At 38.9% G+C, this 6,422-nt stretch overlaps 1 non-coding gene across 1 annotated transcript; it reads right to left on the bottom strand.

The window, feature by feature from the left end:
• Positions 1-2,550: 2,550 nt before the first annotated feature.
• LOC121013506 (U6 spliceosomal RNA) lies at positions 2,551-2,657 on the bottom strand. The gene has a single exon (XR_005782743.1). It is a non-coding gene; the product is annotated as a U6 spliceosomal RNA (small nuclear RNA).
• Positions 2,658-6,422: the final 3,765 nt, after the last annotated feature.

Here is a 6,422-nt window from a genome sequence, read left to right as displayed (position 1 = left end):
TCCAGTGTGTGCTCCTTTTTTCACAGGCTAGTCCCCATGATTTATCGTGGTCCTACCAAGCCTTCTTCAGATGTCTGAGAAGAAGAGGCAGGCCAAAATTGTTACCCTCTACAAGGAGAGCAGTATATTCTCCTTGAGACCAATGCTGATGGATATCTCCAATAAACAAAACGACATCTGAGAGATCAGTTTCTTTTTGATCTCCTCCTCTTCTCTAACTATGCCATGTGAGACTCCTTTGTTAGCTATTTTTCACTCTTTACCCAATAGCACTGATGCCCCTTAATCCTTGCTTATTCTCCTGAGCAATATTCTCCATAACCACAGCTTCAAGGGTCATACACTGATGACCTCCATATCTCCAAACATTCTCATCTTTGAGTCACATATCTAGGATGCCTATTGGACATCCCACTAGATGAACCTTAAATAACTGAAATCTAACATGTGTCTGTTGCTGAATACTAAATGGTGCATGCATGGGATCAAACTCCACAAAACAAGGCAGGAAATAATGAGATGACCGAGGAGCTCTATACTGAGCAATTCCTAGAGCTCACATATATTCATGATTAGGATACAGGATTGTCCATCTTTTTTGAAGCAGGTATATAACTAGTTGATCTAATCATGCCATCAAGAGTCATGTGCTACATATCCACAGAGCGGCAGTCCTAAAGACTGAATACTATGCTGTAAGCACTTGAACATGACAATTCCCCATTGTATTTGTATTTCTCTTGGACACCCTACCTGATCCTTCCTCTCCCATTTGGGCATAAATGGAGAAAAACAAAGATGACAAGCTCAATTGAGTTTCATGGTTAACTCTGAATTCCTTAAAGGATCTAAGCAAAGCACAAGTGGATGCAGTTTTGTGTGTACTTAAATGGACATGACACACTTCTCTAGTGTCTCTAATCCTTGTCCATGCTGAGAGCCACGTGCAGGGTTATCCAGCTGGTGAGAATAAACAACCATTCAGTGCTTTTGGCTTTCTCTGTGTGTGAGTCACGGAGGGGTGCTTGTTGGAGTGTAAAGAAAGATAAACACATGGCAGCTCTCTAAAGCCTGTTTCTGGAAACCTAGCAGGAAGGAACAGATAGCCATTGTTCAGAGCCTGTAAAGTGTTATGAGACTGGAGTGGGAAATGCATACTTGGGGAAGACCAGACTTTTGATGGATCAGAAATTGAAATGCTTGTAATTAAACTGGAGCTAAACCAGTGGTGACAGAGGGGTTTTTTGGGTGAAAGGATGTAGAGAAAACAGGACTCAAGATCAAGGAGTTGTCAAGTTCAGTTGGATCAGGAATTCTCGTAAGAAAACAAAACAAAACACTGGAGAAAACCTGATTTCCCCTGGAATTGACTTGACAATGTTCATGAGAAAGAAAAAAAAAAGCACTGAAGCCCTTTTGCTAGAAGTGAAGCTACAACTGTATTCATGGCAATGGCCACCTTGGTAATACGATGTGGTAGGTACATACAGTTGCCAGATTCTAGTCTGCCATGGAACCCCATTATAAGACCTTTCTGTGGAAGCTTGTTCATGCCTTAAGCCTGTTTAGATTCTGCACATCTATGAAAGAGCTTGGGAAATAACCTGAATCCAGCACTGCCTTCATATGCAAGTAAAAGGGTTCCTGCCCTGGGTCTTGCCCTTCAAGCCCTGCATATCACAAACACATGGCAAAGGAATTTTGTAAGGAGACATGGGTGCCCTTACTGTGGATAGAGTACTCAGTACTGACACAGTACAACCTATAACCCTAGATATTCACGTTGTGACCCACATTGTTGAGGCTCCAGGGAAATGTTCATGCCTATCTTGTGCCCTGTGTCCTAGAAAAAGTGACTGTACCTAGGACTCTGTTGCTGTTGGACAGAGAAACCACTTTGGTAAGAAGGCAGGATCTGAACAGCAGAAACCCTTAAGACAATAATATATATTGAGTGATTTATCAAATCCCTCCTTGCAGATACTATAAATGCATATTCGTTCTTTCATAACAAAGTGTCCTCTTCCAGTAGTGGTGAGCAACCATTGTCCTTGCTCTTTTTTTGTGTTCTGATTCATGCTTCCAGAGATATTCCCAAACTAGTGTGGTATTCGTAGCACACGCATACATATTATGGCTGTGGAACATTTTGCAAGGTTAAAAAATTGATATGACTCTTCTGTTGATATTAAATTTCTATACCCATTGTGTTAGTCATCCAAATATCATTAGACCATCAACAGAACACAGATGTGAACACTGAGATGTGTAAAACTTAAGGTGCTTGTCTTTGATAACTTTCTGACTTCCAGTCATGTTAAAACCGTAGATTTGAACACATTTCCAATTTTGTCATTACGACAGTTGCACATGTCAAAGTAAGAGAACAAAACATATTTTTTAGAGTGTCTTAGCTGGATTTATAACTTAAATATTAGGACATATGGTATGTTGGCCTTCAATTTTACTTTTGTTCTTTTCAGTTCTACAGGCATTAAGTAGTTTACCAATTGGTACAAATCAGATTTTTTAATATGCAGAAAACATGAAAAAAACGTGGAATGCTTCACAAATTTGTGTGCCATCCTTGTGCACGAGCCATGCTAATATTCTCTGTACCATTACAATTTTAGTATATGTTCTGCTTAAGTGAGCACTCCAATTTAACTCTTAATTTGTGTCCTGCAACCCTTACTCCTGGGTCTGTCTGAACACACTTGACCCAGCACTATCCAAGCGACCAGGGTTAGGTGACCTGCCTTCCTAGTTGTGACATTTCAACAAGGAAAGGATGTAATGTCGTGTTAGCCTGAAAATATCTCAACTATTCACTCAGAAAATATTGTCACATGCCTTTGGTTCTGGTGATGTAGTTTCCTTTCTAAAGAGGATTTTCTTTTCCTGAAGAAAATCAGTCATTTTTGTGTTCTGCATCTTACAAAGTTTTTTCACTGAGATTTTCATCCCAGGAGTTCTGGTATAGAATACATGCAGAATAAATTTGGGTCTTGTGTGGAGAAACACTTAGGGAAATCTTCATTTTTAAAGGTCACTGTTTGCTGTCCACAACACTTTATAATAACTGCACTCACCATTTAGTGGGACTTCAGAAATATTGTTTATGAATTATGTGTGGAGATAATGAAATATGATGTCAAAATTCGTCTGTTTGCTTGTATACACACACCATACACAAATGTATATAATAAATATGTTCATAATGAATTTACCTCTGTAAATAAGTGACAATAAGGAAAGCAGAGATGCATAACAAAATGTGTTAAATCTACATTGGGAGCTGATGTAGTGCCCAGGAAAAATTTTCCTAATTTTTTTATGTTTATTTATTTTTGAGAGAGAGAGAGTGAGAGAGAGAGCGTGAGCGTGTGCGCAATCACACACACACACACACACACACACACACACACACACACACACACAAGTGGGGGAGGGGCAGAGATAGATGGAGACACAGAATCTGAAGCAGGCTCCAGGCCCTGAGGTGTCAGCACAGAGCCCAAGGTGGGGCTTGAACCCACGAACTGTGAGATCATGACCTGAGCCAAAGTCGGATGCTCAACCAACTGAGCCACCCAGGTGCCCCCTGAATTTTACTATAATAGAAAGTAAAAGCCATCTATTAGTTGCCCACAGTAGAGAGAAGATAGTGGTTTGTCCTCAAGTACAAATGACGAAGAGGGGACCCCACCTTGAAGGAAGAGTCCCACAGCTAGGGTGGGTAGTCTGTGCTTCCTGCTACTCCTTTTTATTTTACTAATCTCTTAATGAGTCATCCTCCAGGATGCCTCCCCAGTAACAAGGACCCCGAGCTTCCAAATTCCAGGATGGGAGCCCCTACCTTCTCCTTTTCTTGGAGGTCCAGAACTATATGGACCTGTGTTGCTGCTTGATTTTGTTTCTTGTTATTTCTTAACTAGTTTTGGGATAAAGCTTTAGGCCTTCTCTTCTGAAGGAAAGTTAAGGAATCTTGAGTAGCTCTTTGAAGAAACCAAGCTGAAAAAGCCCTGCCCTTGAAACCATAACTTTGAACATATCACCGCTAAAGATTCTGTTTATTCTTAACATGCTTGGAAACATAGGATAAACCACTTGGAAAATGAAAAACTTGAATAAAGAGCATAATACGGCTTTAAAAGTACATCAGGTTTTTCATACATGTGTTGTATGAAGTGTATTATGTCAGTAAAGTAAATGAAGGCTGGTTTCTGATAAACTTAGTAGCATTAGATGTATTTATAACATCCAACACTTTTTAAACGTGGTTTAAAATTAATTATATTTTGAGGAAAATTAGGCAGTTTACATCATTGGGAGATAATTAGAGACACCCTCCTTTAAGCGTCTTGTAAACCAGACTACTGATTTCCAGGATGCCGTAATCTGTGTAATAGAACATCATCTGTTCTACTTCACTATTGTCTTCGTATTTCTTTTGTTTGTTTATTTCATAAAGCCCTTTGGACTGGAAACCTCACTGTAGAATTGTCAAAGTGAAAATGAGATCTTTAGATATTTGTTACTGTTACGATTTTTTCTTATTATAAAATTAGAATCATACATAAAAATGAAAGTCAATATCTATTTACATTATTTCGTCCTCTTCTAGTTTCAGCCTAAGCCTCTATTGTCTCTATGTCTTGTCTCCTTTGCTCTTAAACTATACTATACAGTCCTTTGTTTTCTGATTCTCAAATATATTTGTCTTTCTTGGGCAGATAAATTTATCTGTCCCAAACTATTTTGTAGGCATTTCTATTTATTTCTTTTTTTCAACTTGGCTTGGTTCTCACATTCAAACTCTTCTACAAGGGTCCCTTGCTTTCTAGTTTCCTCATGTTGATGAAAATCTACATCATAATTGCTTTATATATTTGATTATTGGGCCCTTCTGCCAATTTCATCCCTTCCACTCCTTGCCTCTTCACTCTTGTAATCAATATGTTTTTAAGTTTCATTATTTATTTTGAAAGAGAGAGAGAGCAGGGGAGGGGCAGAGAGAGGGGAGAGACAGAGAATCCCAAGCAAGCTCCACACTGTTAGCATGGAGCGCAATGCAGGCTCGAACCCATGAACTGCCAGATCATGACCTGAGCCAAAATCGAGAGTCAGATGCTTAACTGATAGAGCCATCCAGACACCCCTATGTGTTTTAATTCATAACCTAAATGTGGCTATCAAAGGTAATTAATCTGCTGCACCATTTGACTACCTAGCCTGGTTCTTTTCCTCATTATCTACTCAAAACAACCACAGATTCGAAAAACGAGGGGCTCCCAACCAAAGGAAACTGTGCTCTGTCTCTGCCTAACTTAAAACTATTAATAGTCAACAAAAAATACTTCATCACGTTTTTCTAACTGCATGTGTAGATTGATCTCCCCAGTCTTCAAATTTTTTCCTCTTCTTTCTCCAAAGAGTTGTCTTCACTTGGAAAAAATCATACTCGTCTCAGACCATTGTCTCCCATAACTCCATCTGGTTTTTGGAAGTGAATCATGTAGACCGCTCATTCTTCTTTAATCCTCTCACATCTTGTTGCAGTAAACAAATCCCTGCTAAATGTTAATTCAGGCTCTCCTCCTTCATCCTGGAAATGGAATCAAGAGAAAAGAAACTGCCCTCGGCTGCATTTTTATTTGGAAGACTTATTTCTTTTCCTAAAGACTTTTATTTGGAAGACTTATTTCTTATCCCAATTCCCTCGTTTCTCCCCACTTCTTTCAGATACATTTTCCATGTGTAAAGTCTCCAGCCTGGACCAATATCACCACTCATCTATGGTTTCCAAAACTCTAGCTACCACCAGCAAAGAGCCCCAAGTGCCACAGACACTGTAACTTATCTGCCGGTAAACTGTTCCCTAGATGTTGGTATATACATTTCTTACCTCTCCAGTTAGAGTGTAAATTCCTTTAGCTCAAGAATGAGTCTGCTCTATGATTGTCAAATACCATACCCGGTGGGTGATAAAATCCATTTAGGAAGTTGTAACCGACACTAAAAATAAATCAAATATAAGCAAAAAGAAGATAGATATCTCGGTGAATTACTCATAGTAAGAATAATAATTAACCAAGATGTGGAAATAGTCTAAGTGTTTATCTGTGGATAAATGGATAAAGAAAATGAGTATACAAAGGAAAGAAATATATGTATATAATGGAATGATATTCAGTCACAAAAAAGAAGGAAGTCTTGAATTCGTAACGATATGGATGAACCTTGAGGTATTATGCTAAGTGAAATAAAAGAGAGACAAATATTCTCTGATCCCACTTATATGCGGAATCTGAAAAAACAAAAACTAAGCTCGTAAATACAGAGCACAGATTGGTGGTTGCTATAGGTGGGGTTGAGGAATGGAAGAAATGGGTAAAGGAGGTCAAAAGGCACAAACTTCC

The sequence above is a fragment of the Herpailurus yagouaroundi genome, unplaced genomic scaffold (genome assembly GCF_014898765.1).
Source record: "Herpailurus yagouaroundi ecotype Mexico unplaced genomic scaffold, PumYag 198, whole genome shotgun sequence".
Classification (NCBI taxonomy): Eukaryota; Metazoa; Chordata; class Mammalia; order Carnivora; family Felidae; genus Herpailurus; species Herpailurus yagouaroundi.
This window is presented reverse-complemented; position numbering and strand designations above follow the sequence as displayed.